Source organism: Ornithodoros turicata, unplaced genomic scaffold (assembly GCF_037126465.1).
Source record: "Ornithodoros turicata isolate Travis unplaced genomic scaffold, ASM3712646v1 Chromosome42, whole genome shotgun sequence".
Lineage (NCBI taxonomy): Eukaryota > Metazoa > Arthropoda > Arachnida > Ixodida > Argasidae > Ornithodoros > Ornithodoros turicata.
In genome coordinates, this window is record NW_026999372.1 from 17,219 (window position 1) to 41,566 (window position 24,348).

General features: G+C 47.8%; 1 long non-coding RNA gene across 1 annotated transcript; it reads left to right on the plus strand.

Moving 5' to 3' along the window:
* Positions 1-7,136: 7,136 nt before the first annotated feature.
* On the plus strand, positions 7,137-22,838 carry LOC135374082 (uncharacterized). Its single transcript, XR_010416748.1, has 3 exons — positions 7,137-7,251; positions 14,916-15,214; positions 22,616-22,838. It is a non-coding gene; the product is annotated as an uncharacterized LOC135374082 (long non-coding RNA).
* Positions 22,839-24,348: the final 1,510 nt, after the last annotated feature.

Sequence of the window (24,348 nt, forward strand, 5' to 3'; positions counted from 1 at the left end):
TCGTCAAAATGGCGACTCTTCTACCGACTACAACGCGAGGCAAAGCAAGTTGATTTCTGGCAATTGAACAATGTCTTGAAATGTACAATTGTGTTTAATTATGCCATGTAACGACTCGTGCACGCCGGGAAAGGAAAAATGGGTTGCACCAGTGCTAGACTCTTAAAAAAAATGTGCACTTCTACTCTTCGAAAACTTCGGAAACTGGAGAGGCGGAGTATCTCGTTGCATTTGGACGGACTTGGAAACTGTAAGGCCATATTTCGTAAACGGTGTCTATGTATTAACCTCTTTATGATACAACGATCGGGTCCAACGTCCGCAAAAATGAAGTTTAACTTGTGAAATAATAACTGTAATTCTGTAAAAAATGATCGTCACTTTTTCCCGTGTGGTTCCCTCAACTTCTGAACACCTATTAAAAAAATCTGGCAGATATGTACAGGGAGCCTCAGAAGTTAATGTTTGTCCAATATTCGGCGTATTCATTTGATGTCGTGGACTGGAACCCTTTCCATGCCCAGCTAGATCAGGAAACTTTTAGCCTACTGATGATCGTAAATCACACTCATGCGACTCGGATGTATTAACTGACATGGTAGTTCAAAATAAAGCACGCAATCATTATTGTAGCAGGACACTACGCTTTCAGGTTAGCCGTTTCGTGATTATTCTATAGCTGAATCCTCAAGGGCATCAATGACGCTTTCATGGTGGTCGAGGTCATAGTATAGAGAATCAAGCAAACAAAATGCTCTTGCACCATCCTGTGCAGTAGACGTACTGAGGCTCGTATAGGCATCTTTGTGCAGCATACGTGTACTTTTACAATATGTCTCAACTATGGAGCTTCGCTACGTCTTTCAAAGCATTGTGGGCACTTTCAGGCATCGCTTAGGGGTGCGCAATTTCAGAAACATTTGGGCTTCAGAAAAAAAAAACATGTTTGTGTGTGTGTTTTTCTCTGAAAATTCGAGGAATGCATTGACGAATGAAAATAATGAAGGCGCTGTTTCATTGTCGTGTAACTTGAAATATGGCAGACGTCAAAAAGAAGTCAGACAGCGGAAGGATTTGAACCGCGCATCCATCGATTACCGGTCGAAAGCCTTGAGGCAAGCTGTACTGCCCCGAGTACCTTTTTATCGGCCGCACATTCAAAGACGCGGCCCGCACGGGGGCGGACCGCGTTATGAGAGCAAAAGCGTGTTGATGTATTTCCATCAAGCAGGAGGGCTACATATGGAGGTAGGCCCCTTTGCACAAACAGAAACGCTAGAAGGGTATTATGCTGAAAAGCGGGACAACAACGCTCCTAAGGGAGGTTGCGGTGTGACTGCGTGCGTGTGTGGGGAGATTGTGATCAAAGCAAAGATCTTCCTGGAATAGCACCGCAAGCGATACTGCTCCGACGACCGCTTTAATGGCAGCGCGTTCAACGACACGGCTCACCCAGGGGTGGGCCATGTTACCAAGGGAAAGGGCCCCTCTCCGGTGTGTATTGTCATCAAGCAAGATGCGTCAATCACCTATGGAGGTAGGCTCCTTTTAGACGAACAGGAACACTAGTAGCACACTATGCTGAAAGGCAGAATAACAACGCTCCTGAGGGAGATTGCTGTTTGTACGGGCCGCACCATGCGAACAATCCATAATATACGTAAGAGTCCCGAGAGAGGACAGTACAAATCTAGCAAACTGGCTAGAACAGAATGTGCCACTCACCATGATCATAGCGGAAGATGCGAGTGGAGCAAAGCAAGCGACGGGAGTACTCGACTGGGCCGAGCAATGCGTGTTCCCTGGTGATCACCGCCCGCAGTCCTTTACGAACTGCCTAAAACAGACCTAAACTTCCGCTGTCGGGACCACCGAAGGCTAACCGGCACTGGCGTATCCAAACTCGGAAATTTATTTCTGCAATCAGACATTCCAAATGTTTCCGTTACAGTGGCCCATTCGACACTTGGAAGATAAAAAACGACCGCAATCTGGAATCTGGCACTGAAGGAAGCAGTGCTCTGGTGACTCTAAGATGCCACAAGACGGTCAGTGATCCGTGCGACAAATATGGAAGCGTTGCAAACGTTCAGGCAGGACACCATGGGCCAGCTTCCACTAGAGACTCGCCCGACGAGCGTACAACCAGCCAGTCGTGATACGTCGTCAGGCGCTTCCGGAAGGACCACCCACAGTACCAGGCAGGGAGGGAACCAGCAGCGCCTCCATGAGTGCGGCAAGAAATCCCTGGCTTCCCAAAGAGAGACTCAGCGTCCGAGGACATCTCGCGTACGCGTCTGACGGCAGCTATGCAAGCTGTGAAAAGGGGGAAGGAACTTCTGCTCTCGAGCGGCTGCCAGTGATATTGGTGAACCACCGAACGGCATGACCGAGGAAATAGTGCACCAAAGCGCACGCTGGATGATGAGGACTGTGAAGCGCCTCAAAAAGAGCAAGGATATGCAGTACTAGACATCGCTCCGTGATAGCCGGCACGCCCAAACCGACCCGATCACGCCTGAGATACAGCTGGGACCTCCTGACCCATTCAACTGAACCAGCCCACAGGAAACGGACTGCGCTGCAAGTTAAGGCGACTCGGATGACTGCAGGTGACAGACATACAGCGGCGAGGAACCACAGACGGCTCCAGTACCAAGAGTCAATAGGCGGGCACGGAAAATGAGGGGAGGTCTACAGATTTGAGTTCACGGAGAACAGGGGAGGAATGTTTAAGCACTCTAGGCCAGTTTACAGGAGATACCGCACTACAATCGAAGACAACGCCGACGGTTTTGACTAGGGTTTTTGAGGGTACGCCGTAGGTGTAAGGAGGGAAGGTTCCGCATTAATGTAGAGGGCACCGCTCTTAGACCTGTTGAGTTGAGCGCCAGACACTTAGCCGTAATCGTCGAAAGCCTTCAGCATAGGTTCAAGGCAAGTTTCCCCAGGTAGCATGAGATAGATGTCATCTGCATATGCGAAAACAGGAGGGCGGCGACCACTGGGCAAACTAAGGACAGGGAGGGAACTTAAACGAACCAGGAGCTGGTTGATTGCAACAGTGTACAATACAGGAGAAATGGGTCAACCCTGCCGTACACCGCGCGTAATCCCAATCGGAAGCGATACACCACCAGCAACGGAGACCAGCCTTTTCGCACGAAGGTACAACACTTCCACAAAGCGAACCCACGCTTCATGGAAAGCTTCGTAAGGTGTCAGCATGGAAAACAGATACGAATGACGCACTCTGCCAAAAGCTTTTGCCTGTCGAAGGAGGCTAACACCGCTGTTGGCCACCTCAGGTTTGACCACTGGCAGGAGTCACGAATCGCATCCTGTTGGGGACCGATGACCTGCCATTGACCGAACAGGCTTGACATGGGTGCAAGACCTTCTTCAACTACGACGAAACACGTTGGAGAAGTGCGTTGGCTAGGATTTTGTAATCGCAAGTCAAAAGTGTTATGGGACGATACGCATCCGGGTCCTGTTTTCCTGACGCGTCCTTGCAGGGAGGGACAACTACGCCACTCTGCAACGTGCAGCAAAGCGCGCCTCGCGACAAGCCTTGACTATATACACCGCCAATTACCCTCCAAAACCGTTTGCCGGGACAGTTCAAAAAGTTCATTTTGCGAGAGCGGCCCTGAGTCTGCAAACTTCATTTGTTTCACTCGGATGGGGCACTCCGGTCATCAAGCAGGAGAGCTACCTATGGAGGATGTCCCCGGTGTGTGTATTGGCATCGAGGCGGAAGACCAGTCACAAGGAGTAGCTCCCATATAACTATCTCAACAAGCTAGGACCAAAACTAGAACTAGTGCAATGCCAACTGCTGCGTGTGAAATCACGTCACGTTAAGGATTGCTGTTCGTGCTTGTCGTCGTCATGCAACAGACCAAGACTGCGGAGAGTTGCGTACGGGATAACGGCACGAAGGAAAGTAATGCTTAGTAGTGAACGACGTACCTTCCATGCGTTTCTTCGAATAGCACAGATGAAGTTAGCCAGCGTCTTCCGAACTCCATAGCACCAAGGACTGCTCTCTCCCTCTGTAAAACTCTGCCCCCCCCCCCCACCCGAGCCCCGAGCCCCGAGCCCCCGAGCGCGACCGCCGTGTACTGCTATGCAGCGCGCAATCCACACTTGGTAGTTTATCTCTACGGCTAAGAGGATGAACTGTCGTCTACCCGGTATTGGAACGGGGGGGGGGGGGGGCGGTTAAATGGTGTTCTAGCGAATCTGTGGAACCCCATACAGTACCTCAACTTTGTGCCACAAAACGGCGTGTTGGCAGCAGAGATTGACTGTTACCGCGGTGATCACCGCAAAAGCGAAATTCAAGTCAGGCGGCTGCTACATACCATCAGTGCCAGTTATCCAACTTTGCTGGTGTGGCGGATACGTTTAGAATAAATATGTTCTTCACTGCTGCTCTCCTCCCGGTATGCGATGACGACGACGCTTGAGGTAACTGGTGCTGGTGGAAGATGAAAGATGGAAGTCACAGAAAAGGTTAGCCAGCTGGGGGCTCGAACCCACATCTTCTGGATTTCCGGTCCAGGGCTCTACCAGAGATCCAGAAGATGTGAGTTCCAGTCCTACAGCTGGCTAACCTTTTCTGTGACTTCCATGTTTCATCGTTAATTTCTTAAACAATTTGAGGCTTTCTATGTGTTTGTCCTTTCTACGTTGTTCCAGCCTCACAACATCAGTTCTCTCTGGTGCCGGTGGCACCATACTGTGAAACATTATATCGAGCCAGACAGGCTCCTTTTACCCCAAAGATGTTAATCAAACTGTTGGGAAGATAACATACCAATAACATAAATTACCAATGAGAGTAATTTGGTATAATTATTTGGAAAATAATTTTTCAGAAGAAATCTTTGATCCAAGAACGAAACACCAAAAATATGTGTATTTGCATCAGAAAGTAGGCGGGCCAAACTCAGGGGGATCTCCTCCTGTGGCATATCAAACATACTTCAAAGATAGTACAAAATTATAGGTAACCACTAAAATGATGCAAGATCTCTTAGCTACGTTTTTTTATCCATTTCTTGCTGTTTTCCGACCAACGGGACCCAGTTTTATCCCTTCCCCGAGCAACGTGCCATCAACCTAGGCAGGCGGACCGCAGCAATCCCCACATCACCCCCACTACACCCGAACCCAAACCGAACCAGTATCCCAAACCGGTAACCGAAGCTTTCTATATCGGTTCCGTTCCGGTTCAGCTCTAAGTTGGCGCTAGTAATTACGGTTCAATTCCGGTTGAATTCGAGCTAAAAATGACAGTTAATTTCGGTTTTCAATTTCGGTTTCCGTTCGCTTAGACGGTGTGGTTGATGTCTTCATTAAGTTAATCTCTGTGCCAGAAAATGTCAAATCAAACTCAATTGATTCACTCATTTAAGCTAACCTGTCTATCACAGGACATGCTAGAAAATTGGGGCTGTTAAGTTAATATAGAAGGAAGAGTATAATATACATTGGAATAACAGGTTGAAAAAAATATAAAGCAGACAAGTGTAGGTATACTTCTGAGGTGTATCATATAGTGCTCTATTTAACCGGTGACAAATAGTTATGTTATTGAACATTGTCAGATCACGTCACAATGCGACATAACACATTTCGGGAATCATTTATTATGATCTCATGTGCCCTTCACCCACACCAGAAAAAAAGACCACTGTCTGGCTTTAAGTGGAAACCGATGTTTCCACCCGTGCTACTCCCGTGCCAGGCGTGTTCTGTCCCTGGATACCTCCACAGGATAGCGCTACGTGATGCCATCCAATGGATAATGTGTTCACGCACAGCAGCACTGGTGGCTTCCTTCGATCAGTCGAAGGCATTCGATCGTGTGGGCCACATGTACCTATTTTTAACACTGAGGACATATGGTTTCGCCGATGGTTGGGTGCGCTTTGTTGATGTGCTATACAAAGTGGCAAAAAGTGCCGTAGCTGATGGTCTATCGTCTTCGTTTGACGTTACGTGTGGTGTCGGACAAGGATGCCCTCTCTCCCCCGCCTTGTATGCCCTTGCCATCAACCCTCTCCTCGAGAGACAGTGTTCTCTCTCAGTTATCCAAAGGCTGCCTAATAGATGCCCATCGCCTGTGTTTGCGTACGCTGATGACGTCTCCGTCATACTACCGCGCGAGAGTTCCCTAGAGCCAGTGTTGAAGGCGTTTGAAGACTACGGTACAGTTTCTGGGGCAAGATTGAATAGATCTAAAAGTGTGGCTCATTTTTTAAATGTTCAGCCAACCTGTGCTGCACCCTTTCAAGTTCCTGTAAGGCCTCACGTTAAAATCCTAGGAGTTGTTTTTGACAGTACAGGTGTCTCAGCTGTCAACTGGCCTCGAGTATTCAACCGCTGTAGTGCTGTGCTGCGAGAGCTCAAGTTTGTTGACCTGTCGATTACTCTTCGGGCACGGCTGTTTGCACCATGGTATTACAGTCGCTTGTGCTTTTTAGCGGCTCTTTCATCCCCGCAAGCGGTAATACAAGCTGCTATCACACGACACGCGTTCCGCTTTCTGTGTAGCGGATCCGTTGAATGGGTCTGCAGGTCTCAACTACACGCAAGTCGTGATCTGTGTAGCTTGGGAGTACCAGCTCTGCCAGAAAAGTGTTTGGCGCTTCACTCGCGTAATCTCTGTGAGGCGCTCCGTGCGTCAGAGCACCCGGCCTCAGCGTTAGTGTAGTATTTCCTAGGACACGCCGCCAGGTGGTTCCTGGTCGTTGGTTATGTATTCTGAAAAATAATTTTCTTAAAAATATGCTGGCACCGCCAGGTTTAAAATAGGCGAGTGATTATACCAAATTATTGTCATTGTCAATTCATGTTATTGGTATCTCATCTTCCTGACAGTTTGATTAACATCTTTGGGGCAAAACAAGCCTTTCTGACTCGATACAATGTTTCACAGAATGGTGCCACCAGCACTAGTTATCTCAAGCGACGTTGTCATCGCGTATCGCGAGGGGAGCAGTGGTGACGAACATCATTATTCTAAACGCATCCGCCACACCAGCAAAGTTGGATGACTGGCACTGATGGTAGGTAGCAGCCGCCTGACTCGTATTTCGCGTTTGCGGTGATCTACGCGGTAACAGTAGTAACGCTACTTACACGCTACACGCTACACGCGACGCGACGCGAAGACGAAGACTGAAGACGACGTGTTCTGTGCTCGCTCCTGCCTTGTGTTCCTTTTGCCTTGATTGGGTAAGTATTCGTTTGTCCGTGTTCATTTCTTGTGTGTTTTCTTACTGCAGCCTCACAATGTGAGGCCTGTAAAGTGTATACCGCCGGCGGTTGAGCCGTTCTCTGTGACACTGCCTCCAGGCGTGTCGCGGGTAGATTTCCTCCTTCCACTAGTGAAGACGGTAGGAAAAGTTGTGAAGAGCATGCGTCACATTGGAGGTGGGGCATGCGACTTGATATTGAAGTCAAGGGCTGCTGCTGAAAAGCTGAAAGCCCTTGGTTCACTTACAGTGAAGGGCAGCGTGATTGAGTTGGTCTCGCTCGAGTCCAACTTGGTCACGGTGACGGTTATTTCGGTACCGGACCCCATTCCCGATACCGCGGTAGAGACTGCACTCACGAGATATGGGCCAGTCACCAAGGTGAGCCGTGAGACATTCCTTCAGAAGGAATTGGAAGGAATCGAAACAGGGAATCGTCGTGTTCTTATGGAAATGCGATCCCCTGTTCCGAATTTCATCAGCGTACGCGGTAAGCGCTTGACCATCAATTATGATGGCCTAAAGCGCGTGTGCATGCGTTGCAACGCGGAAGGTCACTTTAAGAAGGACTGTGTGGCCCCGCTTTGAACCCGCTGTGGTGAGGTTGGACATGAGTGTTGCGATGCGTTGTGTAGGCGTTGCGGTGGAGACCACGCCGTGTCCGAGTGTTCGGCCGCGACGTGAGCTTCCCGTGTTGGGACTGGTCGAGTGCCACCGAAAGCGCCCGTTGTGCCGGCTGTGCAAGCTGCGCAGGCTGCCAGTGCGGACACCCCAACCGTAGTTGTGTCAGATGAACATCCCGTTATAGAAGCTGTTAGTGTGGCGGCTGGAAATGAACGTGGTGTTGGTGACCCTGACACAGTCGTGGCGTCTCCCGACAATGCTTCTCCCAGTGGTGAGGTCATTGTCAAGAGAGCTGCTGTAGCTCATACTGAGGCAGTGGTCGCAGTTAGTGACGGGGATGCTGGTGGTGATACTGGAGTTGGGGGTGATGGGGACAGTGTAGCGTCTTCTAGCTCCGACAGGTTAGTTATTGACCTAGAGTTAGATGAGGAAGGTGCAGTGGCTGACGCGATGGACTTCATCGAATCTGCTGCGAAACGGAAGCGCCAAGTATCCGAGGGGTCTGCAGTGCGAGATTCCTAACTAGCGTTTTCGCGTCCTCAATTTTTCTCTTAATGTCCCTGTTCAGTCTTGCCACACTAAATGTACGTGGGTTCAGCAGGGAGGTGAATCAGTTAGAAGTTATCGACTGGGCAAGGTCTGCTCGCGTAGACATCCTTCTCCTGCAAGAAACCGGGTCCCTATCCGGTCGGGCTATAAAGTCCTTAGAGGTTTCACATGGGCTCAAAGCGTTCTTTAGCTGTGGTTCGCCCCACAGAGCTGGCGTGGGAATTTTAGTTTTTCAGTCGTTTCGGGAATCTATCAGGTGGTTTGACACGGACACCGAGGGAAGGGTGGTGGCTGTCGAGCTGGAACATGAGAGTAAAACACTGCGTGTTGTCAATGTTTACGCCCCCGTGCGCCGCGGTGAGCGCTCGGATTTTTTTCGCAGAATTGACACTTTTTTTATGGAAATCAGAACTTAATTTTTGCAGGTGATTTTAACTGTACGATAGACCGCCAGCACGGCCGGCAGGCGAACAGAGAGCTGGAGCGCCTGGTGAACTCGATTGGTTTAATTGATACTTGGTCCCACGTGCATGGTGACGCATATGAGTTCACCTGGGTTAACACACGTGGCCATCACAGCCGACTAGACAGATTTTATGTCTCGCCAGGCTTGGCAGACTTCATCTCTCTTCATGGGTTAGGTGTGGCGTGTTTAAAGGTTCATGCGAACCTTTCGCATGAACCTTCGCATGAACCTTTAAACACGTCACACCTAACCCTTTAAATACCATGCCAATAATGAGGACGGTGCCCAGAAGAAGAACAGTCTCTGTTCGAAATATCGGCGGCTTCTGTCCTGAGTAACTCCCTTCCTGATTTATATGCTGAATTACACAGCAACATGCAGTCAGACGCGATACTGTTTCAAGATCTTCTAAGCAAGTGCGTTTGTACGGTAGACTTTTGCGTGTACCCTTAAACACACATCTTCCTCACACAGCACAACTGTCCCTGTATTCATTGTGCAAATAAGCGCAGAAAACGCATGCAATACAACGAAATCAGATATACATTTACCTGTATCAGGAGTTTGTCTGTTACGGTACCGAAAGCTTGAGCCCCGTAATGCTTACTTCACGTCATCCGCACGGTGATCGCCTAAAAGCGTCCCAGTGAGATTTTGCTTCGTCGACGACTTGTATTTCACAAACAGAGTGACAGTCGTGCTATCCTCACGCAGACGTCCCGCGGAAATGAAGAACGAAATGTTAGAAAACTAGACATAACATGTGAAGCACCCTCGCGCGTTTCTGCATGTTTCAAATCCGTTAACCGGGTCCCAAACGTGGAGTGGCAAATCCCGGAGCCTGAAATATGAGTTGGGAGGCGCATTATGCGTGCATGTGTATGTTATCACTTTATCGTTTTACTTTTTAGTTGTCTAAGCGGTGCACAATCTTTGTATGTACATGACACACTAGCAGAGCAAAATTTTCCCCTATGCGTTTTGCTGCATGCGAATAGCCGTTTCACGCAGTCTCACCAGGGGTGCGAAGCTGTAGTACAAATCTATTGTAGCTGAAAACTCACGTGACCTCCGGAGCTGGACCAATGACTGAGGATTAGCCACCCTTTTTTTTCTTTTTTGATTACGTCGCGAATGACGTAATGACGTGTCATCCGTCTCTCTCTCACTACTTTCCTCCTCTCTGCTGTGCTTCCCGTCCTCGCTTGTTGTTCTTTTTTTTTTTTTGTCTTTTCTTCCGTTCACTGTTTTTTTGGTTCACGTTTGTCGGAATGTAGTGGGAGTTACAGGAATACGACGGAGCCTTGGTTGTTTTTGTCACATGAAGTATTTCATTGTGCGACATACGGTTAGCAAGTAACCAAGAGGTACACGGCATGACTGCAATAACGAAAACAATATGACTTTTATATTGCTCCGGAATTTGCTTGAAGAGGCCTGGTAATGTCGGACTGCCTCTGGCAAGCACTGCTACCGGGGGCTGGAGCTCAGTGACTGCAAGATGAAAATTAGTATCAGATATACAGCTACGCATGTAAAAGTTGGAATGTAAATAGAAAGACTAAAGGTGCTATTGAACGCGAAAAATAGGAACGGTGGCAGGGTTGTGGGAAGCTCGCAGCCATAGGGTGTGATGAGCGACCTTAGTACAAAAAATACCTTTTATTGCGCAACTTCACAATGATATATTCGGCCGAATAGCTTGAGAAACTTGGCTTTGGCGCTACGTACAGAACAGCTACTAAGTCAATGTCGGACGAAACTTGTCGAGTGAAATCACCGAGAATCAGTCTTACAGTAGCGTCATACATTTATATAGTACGATGTGAGCGGGTGTTTAATCATAACATTTAGATGATATTGTTTCACGAACCGAAATATAGTCTACCATCGTATCTGCAAAGCTACGCTGTCTGTCTCGATCACAGCGTATTCCGGTCCCGATTTAGGGGAACTGTTAAGCAACTTATTCACAATACACGAAGTGAATTCGGTGTTGTAAGGCAACAAGCAATGACAAATGACTTACCTGTCGGCAGTCGTTGGCCGGGTATCGGGTACGAGGCGTTGGACTCTCGAATTGTTGCTACACCAAGAAGCAGAGCAGAAATGTTGCGCAGACATCTTACCTGGCAGCTGTGACTGTTCGAGGACACTCACATGATACAGATTGCGTTTTTAAACAGGAAAAATCAGAACTCATGCTCCAACCCAACCGCTACACAACACAAGCCGTCCGAAACGGACGCCGGCGATTCCGTGGACGCCGGTTCCAACCGGCACAGCCGCCGCGCTGTCGCCTGTTTGAACGCTGAAGAACAAATTTGAAAACGGCCAATCATCGCTCAGAAAACGAATTCGTCCTCATGGGAACCAATCAGTAATCACTAGCCACCGGATGTCTCCATGACGTTCAATTTATGAGGTTTTCTGACGTCCGATGACGTGAAACGCATGAAGCGCCTCACTTAATCCCGCAAAGGAACTGGCGAGTTTCGGGCCCTTGGTCTCACGTTTTGAGGGCACTGCTAGCGGCTCCACGGGTCAACTCTCCTTTCGTTCTCGCACGCAACAGATTCCGCTCGAACGAGTGCGAGAAGGAAGGGTGGAGTCATTGCCAGAGAAAGAGCGACTTGGGGGTCAGGCCGCATCTGACGCCTCGCGACTACCCTTTTTTCTTAGAGTGCAGTTCGAATCGATATCGAAATTATAGAGTCATCCCCTACTTGTGAACCGCTGATCACTGTGTCGAAAATCCCACTCGATATAATGGCGTAAATATGCGATAGAATACATGACATCAGCATATGCTGGATTTGGAAAAAATCCCGAAATCCCCCCTCTGGAATAAAGATTAATGGCACTCCATAAGAAGCAAAGGAAGGGTGACTTTGACAAATGGAATGCCGCGGGCGGGTGTCTTACGGAGTCACGGGTCTTCAGGACGTGCCTTTCTCCTCTGAGCGGCTTCTAACTCTAGAGCGTTGTTGAGTAAAATATCTAAGGCGTTGTTTCCGTCTCCTCCAATCGACGAGTCTGCAGCACCCATGAAAATAATAGATACATTAAAGCAAGAAGTACCCGCGCTAACTTAGTGTATGTGATTTCACACCGCCAGGTATGAAACGAAAAGTCTATTCAACGTACGTACTGTTGGAATAACAACTGCCTCAAACTTATTTATCTTGTGAGTGGCAAAGCCACCAATGCTGGTCTCTAACAAAGAGAGCGTACACGTGACGAAACAATTGAATCACAACACACATTCAAGCCAGATTCCACATTTATATTGTGTTCGTTCCTCACAGAAACTGCAGCTGCAGAAAACGAAAGCTGCACTGCTGTACGACATGTGATCTTTGTGAGCACGAGCAGGCACAAATCTTAAGGGAGCGTGGAAAGAGGAGAGCATTCTTTCCCTCTTTGACCGCGTTCAGATGTGTCGCCAGTGTGTTGTGATTTTACACCATAAACACTGTGCTATAGCGAACATGTTACGCCCCCGGAAGACGTTTAAATCTCTCACTCGCGCGATAGTTTGCGCTTTTCTGTGGAGGCAGCGTGACAAGCCAGAGAACGCGAGTCGCGATGTGACGAAACACTTGCAGTTCTCCTCAGGTACCCGCGGGTGCGTCTGTAGGGTATGTACCAGTGCGCCCATACACGATGTTGCAAGCGCATTGGCCGAGACTGTGCGCGCGCTCCGACTGGCCGAGAATGTTTTGAAATCTCATTTTGTACTCCCGCATGTGCGTGCAGCGTCTCGGCCCGGCCGTTTCAGCATAGCTTCGGAATAGCACGGCCGGCATGTCGTCCTCCTGTGTTGGATGGTGTCAATCGACAGGACAGTTTGCAGAAATATGTTCGCGGGTTTATCCGTCCGTCATTGTGAGTCTACACCTGTTGTGCTGTTTCTGGACGCAACCATTATCCCACGAACAATCTATCAACTGCGGTACCGGAATGCTTCATGAATTGGAGCGTGACCAACAAGTTCGGGCGCCGTTGGATTTCGAGGACTGTCAACAAGGACAGGATTACGTGCCAGACAAGCGCTTTTCGTTTCGCTATAATGTATGCAAGGCAAGCAGCGAAACGAAAAGATGCTCATCATGAAATGATACGCACTCATGAGACTGCCTCGGTATTAGGAGGTGAACGGTGTGTTCGTTCTGCTTCATGTTCGAACTTTGTCCCAGTGTGTTCGCAACGCAGTGGGCTTTGTACGCATAGTGCACCCATGTATCAAATCTTTGAATCAGTGCTTTGTATCAAATAAATCTTTATTTTACCCAAAAATCGCTTTAACTTGAATACCGAATAACGGCGGCAGGCCTGAAATCCACTAGAGTTTGATGGTAGCCGGGACCGGCCGAAAGGCCAGCCAGACATTCAGGCTTCTGATTGGCCGACTGGTTCTGCATAATATCCACCACGTTGCAATTTCATTGGTCGTGTGCCCAGTGTTGTGTGAATTATCTCGATTTATGGGCTCTATGGGGAGCTGTTGGAGCCTGCTTGCATCCAGTTAGAGGAGGGTTCGCGATGTAACATCTGCCGGGATCGGTCATCGACACGACAGATGTCGAAGCGTCGTCTGCTCTTTACGTTACAGTTTCTTCTGATAGACGCTTGCGCTGGGCAGCTCGGGTTGCGGTGCAGGTGCTTGTACTTCTTCTTCGCGGTGGTTAACTGGGGTGAGGGAAGTTCCTTAGCTTGCTTTGCCGTTTCCATTACTCGCTCGCGTCAGTAGATTGAGCGACGGAGCAAGACGTCGCTTCAGATAGATCCAGAAGTCGGCGCCAATGAATTTCACGACGCTAGGTGGTCAATCAGTCTCGTTGAAACGTAGACTGCATATTCGGAGTCCAGTGCCAGATTGATCATCCTCACGTTGAATCAAGGCTATCAACCTACTTCTTGGTGTGTCATTTGCGAGAACCTGATGCATCTAGAAGCCGCGCGTCCTTTTTGTTTTCGTTTGCGCAGCTTCGAACTCATCACGGCATCACCGCAGGCCACGTCAATCAAACACATACACATCTGTAACACACGTGTAGGGGTAGTTATACAGGCCCTATGCTCTGCCTTGATAAAATAGAACGAAAACGAGAGACGCAATCAAAACACAATGAGCCACGCTGAACACCGCCACATACGGGACGCCGATGCCGACGTACATGCGGTACGTACTCTCTCTCGTAGATGCACGCAATTATGATAAAAGAACCACCGTATCGTGCCATTGGTAAACAGATACCATTTTGAAAAAGCTTTTTTTCTTCCTGCTTGATATCTTGGAATGAATAGCAAGAAGCAAGTATATCACTTCGCTCTGCCGAGAGCAGCCGAATTTTCCGCAGCGAATGAGCCGCATCTCTGGTATGACGTCACAGGATTGGAGGAGTGGCCTAGACATGGTGTCCGGAAACCTCCCGCCGCGGCAGCGTTTTTTACAGTTAAGTTGCGTAGTAGTGGGACCTTATTGACCCGAAATATTTCTCGCGTACGCTTTTCGTGGGCCTTGTCACAAAATACTAGCGGTTATTTTATAGCTTGAATACCCTTTCCGTGCTCCTTGAAAGCGAAGGACAAGCGAGAGAGTTACAAAACCCACCCAGAAGTCCAGACACTAAAAGGATGTTGCTTTCTCCCTGCCACTGCCCCCTGTTACGCATAACATCATCGTCGCTTGCATTGTACATGCTGTCAGTACAGCGTTGTTGCATTGATGACACAGAGATTGCAAGCGAAAATACGTGCGACGATTGGCAAGAAATATACCCATTAAACATCGAAACACTTTCGTAGCGTGGCGAATGAGCTTTCAGCAACCAACCAAACGCGTCCGAACATGTTGGAAAACTTGAGCTAGTTGCGCCTTCCAGAATGCGCGAACCTGCCGGTGATTGTCTCTTCCGCTCACGTCGTTTCGAAACAGGCGCGCCAAAGGTCTTGTCGTCAACGTTATTGTAACTGAACGCTGTTGCCTTATTATATTTCAGGTACGTGTGATCCGGGAACCTCCACGCAGAAGACGACTACGACAGCATTGAAAGAGCAAGGTGGCCCGGAAGTGGATGAAGGATCTCCTGAGACTGCGGACATCAGGGCTGACATGTACCTTGCCATTGACAGAAGAGAACGACCTCGTGAGGTCGTTCTGAACGACCTGGTGAACGACCGTGGTGAACGACCTCGTGAGGTCTGCTAAAGTTCCATACCTATTTCTCGAGGCATCGCAGTGGGGGGACAGAACCTATGAAGTCCTGTGCAGCTTCTTGCTTATCTCGCGAGGAAAAAGGTAATTCTCAGAGTAATTCTCAATTTCTCGAAAGGCTGCATGACGTCACCGGCATGAAGGTAATTCTGCTAACGTCAAGGGACAACCTTCAGCATTGTCTCCAAAGAATTAAACAGAGTATGTTACGTGATATCAAAATTTATATGGACACTGTACACAGGGCTACTTTTGAGAACATCACAACTGAAAGGAGGAATAACATTATCAGAGTCGAGGATCGCTCTTCAGTCTTCCAACCAGCAGTTTTTTTTATCAAAAACATCCTCAACGTCGACAGCTTTTCGAAAACTTGCCAGGAAGAGACGTTTCTGACACTGTGCAGAAAACGAGTACTATATTTTGGGCCTGAATTGGAGGGACTTCAGGAGGATGTAAGCCATTGCTACATTAACCAAAAGTGCGGTAGGTCCGTTGAAGTTGACTTGAGGAAACTTAGAGAGCGTCCAAAAGACGTAGCTTTCGCTTTCATCGGGTGCTCAAAGGAAACACTCCAGTCGTCTCTGCAAAATGGCCTTGCTGTGAAGCGAATCGGCTTCTTAGACAGTTTCGAGCAAATTGTTCTCCTGGAGAAGGACAGTGACTACGATCGCCTTGTCGCAACGGAACCTTCCAAGGGGAAGACAGTTCACCTTCTTGAATTCTGTGGAGGACGTTGCGTATGGAAAAGATCAAATGGTGCCCTGAGTCACCTTCCCATTACCGGGAAAGAAATTCACTCAGCACATTTCCTCCTTACAGTAAGTGAGAAAGTCATTGCTGTTTCCGGAGACCCAGGAGCGGGAAAAACCGTACTGGCCACGCGGCTTTGCAATGAAATCAACAAAGCAGACAAGAAAGCATGGGTACCTTACGTCAGTAGTTACCCGAAGAGGCAAGAAGCAATGAAATTGCTTAATGAAGAAACTGGAGGCATGAATTTCAAGCAGTTCGCTATGTTGTGTTGCGTGAAAACAAGTAGACAGGCGTTTGAACTGTTTCAGCGAACGGTCACTGAGGGAAGTCCGTTTCACGTATGGGTCATTTTTGATGCCCTTGACGAAATCCAGGAGATCACGCGCAAAAATATCCTTGAGTTCACGAAGGTTTTAGCTTAAGTAAAACTGTCTAAAAGATTGATATTCACACCACGATATGTAGGAATGCAATTCAAGATAAATGCCCGTGGTGCCTTTCGACATAGCTGCGTTCCCGGAGGAAGATCAAGATGAGTTTCTGGAGAAATATCAGAAATCGATACAGAATGCGACGACCGATAGGAAGACAGTCAAAAGCACTATTAATTACCTTAAGGAGAAACAGAGCTTTCTTCTAGGAAATCCTCTAATTCTCCGAATGGTGGCGGAGGTGGAACAAGGCGAAGCTTCTGACCCCGACTACTGTGAATTGGTGCAAAGCATGTGCAGCTCCCAGGATTGCTTTACGCTTCTCTCTGTGTACAGATTGTTTGTCGAGTACAAGTACTTTCTATATCGCATAAAAAAAAAAGAAAGAGGACAGAAAGATGATGACGACACGCTGCAGCCGATATTTCAGAACAACCATGCCATTTTAGCCCTAAAATCGCCTCTGCCCGAGGACGCCCTGAAGGAACTCGTAAGCGAAAGTGAATACAACGACTTGAAATCGAAGGGCCGTTTGATAATGGCTGTCAAGGAGAACAAGCAAAAACATGGTATAATACTGTGCCTGACAAATGATGGCCCTCATTTTGTGCATCACAGCTTCGGCGAGTTTTTCGCAGCAGATTTGCTCTTCAACAGGGTAAAAGAGGCTAATGCCACAGGCGATGTAAGGGTAGCACGCATAATTTCTGGCTTGAACGGAGAATCTAGCTATGTGGGCATGTTGACCTTCTTGGAAGGATTCGCGGCAGAGCGACACGCAATGCAGAGCAGTATTATGAACAACGACATTGTAAGCGTCAAAGCAGCTACAGAACACGCTTACTCCCAAGACGCACTCGATAGAACACATCTGCATGTCGCAGCGCTGCGTGCTAATCAAGATATCTTAAATTGCCTTTCTGTTAACAAAGTACTAACACAGGAAGATATGTTAGGTATGACACATCTTATGTACGCTGATAAGATTCGCTCGTGGGATAGACTTGACGCCTTCTGTGCTTGTAGCGGAGGTTCTGCTATCAACTGGTTTTTACAACTGCCGACAATGGTGGAAAACATCACGTCTGAGCGAGGTTTTCATAGCTCATTCTTAAGTGAAGTCGTTTACGAGCGTTGTAAGGAACTCTTGTATGTTCTGCTTAGAGAGCTTTGCAACAATCAGATGTGTCCCAGGGAGACGTGCATGAAGCTTGCGCCACAATACTTGCAGGAAAACATCAGTTCTTCGGCAGACGCAGCACACACCCCTGTGAATATTGACTGCATTACGGATGACGTGCAACGTACCCCCTTACATATCAGTATCATTTTTGGTGAACCCCATATTGTGCGCCTGCTTCTTCCTTATTCTTCGCCAAATGTGAGTTATATGTGTACGGTTCGCGCTCTTTTTGGTCGCATAGACATCCTGAGGCTTCTACTTCCTTTTGCGTCATCACCCAGTGGTTGGTACACCACTAAAAACCCGCCGGAAGGTGTTCCCCTTCCCGTTGTGTGTCTAACGAATCTTGATGCTGTAGAACTTCTTCTCCCCCACCCGATCTCCATTCATAGAGGAGCTGCTGTATAGCAGCGTTTTTCATCGATACACCGGAGTGACGAAAGCCATTCTTCCTCACACTGATCCTAGTGATAGCCACGCGCATCAGGACAAGGCGAATTTGCACGCAAGCGTATGCTCTGGTTGCCTGGAAGCAGTTATACTTATACTTCCTTACACTGGTGTGGACGCATGGGATAAACACGACATCACTGCGCTTTCTATGGGCATGGACAACAGTGATTCGCTGGATAAAAGTGTGGTGCATAGGGAACCGCAATTGGACGACACAGAATACAAGACACTCGGTAATCATGACGTTGCCATTATTAAACTGCTCATTCTTCATTTGAACATCGACTCCGTTAACGTTGACGGCGGAATTGCTCTACGAATCGGCATCAGGTACAAAGAGTGCTCTGCCACTTTCAAGCTACTTCTTCCTCATGTCTCAGTTGCGTCTAACACTATAAGTGAAGCAAAGTCTGCCCGATATGCTGCAAAGACTAAAGAGCAGGATATCCTAAGGTACCTGATCTCTAACACTCCAATTAACGCTCCAGATGAAACAGGAGATACGCACCTCCTTTACTACTGCCATAATGGATACTTGAAAGCGGCAAAGTTTCTCCTTCCTCTTACAGTGCTTGATCTTGGAAATACTCCACTGCGTGTGAGCGTGTGGCTAGACGACTGTGAATTTGTTGGGCCCCCACTCCTTCAAAAGTAGCGCCTACACCGTGCTGTAAGACGCCGTTGATATGAGTGACGTGGATACTACGAAATTGCTTCTGCCTCATGTTGACTTGAATGTTTGTGCAGTGGACGAAAAGACCGCATGGTGTAAAAGTGTGTACCGGAGTAACTGGGCATCGGTGCAGCTCATTCCGCCTTACACGGAAACAAGTCATCGCGACGTGAGCCAGAGTACACCATTACTATTGAATGCTTGCAAAACATCAACAGCCACCAGTGAATCATCAAAGGCTAAAAATAAACGGAACGGGGAAATGAGCGTTGAAGATATCAAAATATTAAAGCTGCTGCTCCTGAACACATTCACAGAAAAATCCGATACCTTACGCTCCAATTAATGCTCTGGATGAAAACGGATACACGCTACTCACTTACTGCAGCTTTTATGAATACCTAACAACGGCCAAGCTTCTCCTTCCTCATACAGTAGTTGACAATGTTACAGACACGCCGTTTTTCGTGGGTGCCTCTCTGAACAACTGCGATTTTGTAGAACTGCTCCTTCCGCACTACTTTAAACGTAGTAGCGAAATCTGGTTCATAGCAGCGGTTAATATCCAGTCAGAACATTATCTCCTACAGATGTCTATCGGATATACTTTCACGGAGATACGGATATCAGCAGAATAATGAAATTCCTCCAGTGGAGATACTACGGAGATCCACTTGGCCGGGCTTCGAACTTCCTACGAACGTGCACTTTTCGGACATAACCAGGAGATACGGACAGAAACAGGAGCTCTCTGGGATGTAGCGTGTATCTCGAGCGCGTGTTACTTTGTTATTTTTCAGAAGTCAGTATACGCTTTGTAGTAAAATATAAAGCGTGTTTCCGCCATTTTTTTAACATCTGCCACCGTCGCCGCTCGTTTCACTTTCTGTTGCTCCGCTTTGCTTCCCATGAGGGAAAATCAGCTCGGCGTTTAAAAAAAAACAAACAAACAAAAAAAACATAAAAATAAAAAGAAAAGAAAGAAGAAACAGCAACAAGAGATTGGGCCCCTCAGACGAAATGCTTTGGAAATGAAGTTGCATTCACTTCCAAACAGGGAACAGACACTGTACATTGGTGTTCTCGCGAGCTTCTACCATCCGCCGGAAGCTCCCGTTTACGCAATGGTCCAGGAAAAATGGCAGGCGCTTAAACCACGTGATCTCCAGGAGCCACTCACAGCGTCCCCGAGCTGCTGCGCGGGAAAAAAGCTGGGGCCCAGTGCGCATGCGCAGACCGACCTCCTTTCTCAACCTCCTCCCCCTTCTCTCGTCTGGTTTTTCGTCTCTCCTCTCGTCCCCCCTACCGCCCAGCCTCGTCCGTTTGTCTTCGGCGATTGCTGTACAGCAACGATCATGCTGTCCCAAAGCAGACAATCAGAAAGCGATGGTGTATGACAAATCAAGTTTATTTGTCCTCGGGAACTGCCTCGAAAAAGCTACAGTACATATCTTTTTTTGTCTTGTAACAGGCTTCACTGGAGCTTTAGGTGCTTCGACATCGAAGGGCAGTTCAGAAGCCAATGCTGAGCTATGTGCGTCGTCGTTGCCGATGGCTGCGGGAGAACTAAAAAAAAAAAAAAAATCTATTGATGATCCGTAACTCTGCACGAAAATCACTGCTATGATAGGCAATCGATCTTGATTTCGTATTTGAACAACAAAGCGCATTTGTCACGAATGTTCGTAGATCACAGTGAATGAACGTAAATCACAGTGAATGAACGGCTGCGACGTGCATGAGGAGCAACTAGCATAACCGCACATAATTTGATTAGCGGCATATCAGAAACGTACAAGTTACGGCAATGCACTGCACAATGAAACGCCGCTAACGTACCGAGTGACTCGTAAATGTTGTACGTAATACACTTAACGTGATAAACCTGCATTACTTCCTTCGGTCACAAAAAAGTAATCAAACTTGTCATACCGTTCACCTGCAGTACGTCGGAAAGAGTGCAGACTTCCTCTCTGACGATTTCTGCGTCCTTTGGAGGTGCAGTGATTCCACGTCATGTTCGTCTTCCCGCTGTTGTGATGATCAGGTGGATGTGCCATTCCGTTCTCACATTAGTAGTTCGCCACAATCTAAATCTAAAGCGTTCAAAACCCTCAAACTACCCCTAGCGTCTGCGTGCACAACGGTTGCAGTCCGAAGTCCGAGAGAACACGCGTAGCCGGACAGACGCGATGTGCGATGTCTCCCTCCGTTCGACCGATCGTTTGCATACGCGCGCCTCAATCAAATGACTCTCGCCCAATCAGCGCGAAGGAAACTGACGCCAGTTCTTGGCGACCAATGAGCATCCAAATATTTATACATATAATGCGCACCCAATCAGAGATCTTCCGAGCTGGCTCGCCGGTGGCGACAATATTTTCGAGGCGGTGCGTTTCGCTTTAGAGCCGGCGGCTGCTTCTACACATTCGAGAGTCCTGTTCGCCTGTGAGTCGAAATGAAGGGTGAGCTGTCCAAGTTTAACTCGATTGCGTGCACAAACAACGGCGAAATGAGAAATTGTTCGGCGTATTAAGTCGGCGTAGAGGTAGTGTCTCTGTTTCTTACTCAAGTAGCTTGAGAAAGTGAGTTGGTTCATGGAAAGCGGAATTTCTGCAGTGCTACATCGTCCCGCGTTTCTCTCTCTCTCTTCAAATACATAATCCGTACAGCATCCCATCACGGAGCTGATTGGGACAATCCGTGAAACGGCCGCAACATGACCTCCTGCGGAAATACGGCTACGGATATCCTTCCACAAATATCCGAGGAGAGTCCCACGGAGGTCAGTTTTCGGATATGAACATTGGGATCTATTTCGGACGTCCGTAGGAGATGGTGTTCTGTCTGGGTAAGAGACACGGTGATGCAAGAAAATTACTTCCGCCCCATGTTGATGCGAACGATCGTCAATGGAAAACGACCGCGTGGAGTAAATGTGCGGAGGCAGGTGGCTGGGCATCGGTGCGGCTCTTCCTGCCTTACACGGAAGCACGTGATCGTGAAAACAGTCTCAACAGGTTATTACTGTTGAGAGCTTTAAAAGAGGCGATCGCCACTATGTATTCCTCGAGAGCAGAAGATGCAACCAATGGGGAAGCGAACGACGAATATATCGGCGTACTGAAATCTGGTGCTCCTCCACTCGAGCCTCAGCATTTGAGCCCAGGCTCTCCCGCTACTCATGAGTGCAAGAAACATCCACACGACGAAGTTGCTCCACCCGTATTTATCGGTGAATGAATCTATGAGAATGAGCGTTCTGCTCCTGCATGAGCCTGTAATGCTGGGAATGGCCATGTTCATGAAGGCGTTCTGCCTCACTCATTGTTTAGCCCTAGTGACCAGGACTGTTCTTCGACGCTCCACCTGTGCGTTTTATCTCTTTTCTACATCTCTCTCTGTTTTCTTTTTTGACATACCGCGCTGCTAGATGTTCTTGCGCTGACCGGACATAAACTCTTTTCATTAAACTAAACACCGTTGGTGTGTGTGGTGGCATTCCTGGTTGATATCTGTTTACAGCGACAGCAGTTGAAGAGTTTCCCGCGCATGTCACATTGCCGAAAGCCATCCTCTCCAGTGGCGCGAGATGAACTGAATAATTTATAAAATGGCGGGCAATGCGGGTTAGCAATTTCAGAGAGTCACGCTGGGTGTGACGTTTCCGTCGCGTGCGTAAGTCATAAAATGGATGTTGTCGTTCACACGTCAAGACATCTTGTGAGCGCAGTGCGCGTACGGAATTGTCTTCGCCCGCGGCATCAGCGGAGACGGTATTGCTTGTGTACGCTGAGGTGAACAGTGGTGGGTCATCCTGGGAAGCGAACGTGTAGAGGATGATCTTCGTGCGAACCACAATCAACAGGGCAAACCACGTGCATAGCGACAGGCGAGCTCAAATAAACAGCTGTGTCGCCATCGTAGGCTGACGTCTGTGTAACTTGCATCATATCTGCCATTTCTCTTTGGTCTTGATGCTGTTTCAGGTGACGTTTTGCAGCGAACGTTATTGTGCCCCGAGCGATCTGCGCCAATATCTTCTGAAGCGCGCTGAAGATGGGAATAATGTCGACGTACGACGACATAACACCTGCTGGTAACACCACGCCTGCATGGAAGCAGTGTCATGAGTTTAAGGAATTCATTCATTGCAGGAGCACACTCGAGTTTTAGCGTTATACAAGAACAATATATTGATGTGTAATTATATTGCCAGGCTGTATTTCAGTTGTTTATAGGCCATAGGTTCAATGACTGCATTTTTCAGTAATAAATATTGCAGCAGCTCAGTTGCCTCGCTGACGTTTTCTTTTTCTTTTTTTTTAAGATCAAACCTTCGTGTTAAAGGTCAGCTCCGGAGATACCTTGGCTTTTTGAAACTGTAACAATACTCTGTAAGCCCATAACGAACTGTGTCTGCAACCACCCATCATTTACACAAAACAGTCCCATATTCTAAATAATCGTAAATTTACCATTGCGAAACAGACATGGGGGCCGCCATTTTTATGGCGGCAGCTGTTCACGCGGTCTACACCGCCGACGTAAGTGATGTCAGTGTTCTTCTAGACTTCCCTCCCTCTATACGGAGCATACTGGAATGCAGAGAGGCGATAGTGGCAGCGAGCGTCTGCTCGATCGACGTAGGCTTCTTGATCGCGTCGTTTTTCATTTGTGAGATGATCCGCCAATGCCAAATCACGCTGTCGATACCACTTGTGCGGTTAGGATTCGTACAATTATGCTGTCGCGTTCCGGCCAGCGACAAACTGGCTCAGAACGGAATGAACGTTACGTGTATCTTCAACCGAACTGTGCTACGCATACATACGAAATATATTTTTATTCGCACTGTAGGTATCTTTGATATAAGTAAGTCAGTTCATTGCTTAATTTGACGAATTCACTGTCTTTTCGTTACGGCTCACCACTGCTGCATCACTTGCGCATATCTTTCTCTCTTTCTAATGCCTGGCGTTTGACGTTATAGGAACACTAATGACTCTTAATGACATTATAATCGGGTGAATGAGTTGTGTTTGGCATACACACTGCAGGTACGTACGTAAGAATTAGGAGTGAATGACAACTTGAACAGATTCCCGATGAACGTATTTGCCGAAATTTTACTGTCGAGAGAGCAAGCACCGGATACAAGAACAAGTAAGATACTTACATGAGGGCATACGTGGCTTATGAGAGCTGAATAGTAGCACAAAAAGAAAGGAAGGAAAAAATAAACGAAAAAAAATACATTGCACACTAGAAGGACACTGTGCAAGTGTAATTACCAGGGACATTATCTTTGCACCCTATTTCGGCTGATTTGCTAGTCCAGTGCACTCATGAGCCATCACATTAATTAACCACTAAAATAAAATGATGATGATGAGTTGCTTCCATACTTCATCTACACCAGGGTAGTGGGAACACATGGTTATGCATGGTTAAGCAAGATTTTTGCTTTTTGCTTTTTTTGCTTTTGGTGATGATGCCGTCATGCCTAAGGCCGACTACACTAATATGCACAGGTCACTGTGATGTCCGCGGACATGCAAAAGTTCGTTGCTTAGGCTTTCCCACCCGGTTAATCCCTTCAAAGTTACGTGCTTGAAGAAAATCGGACGTGGGGACATGGCATTTGTAAATACTCCGGCTTTGCCGAACCGAAGCGCGAGACGTCTATTCTGTTGTAATTTTGTTTTTTTTATTCGCTGGT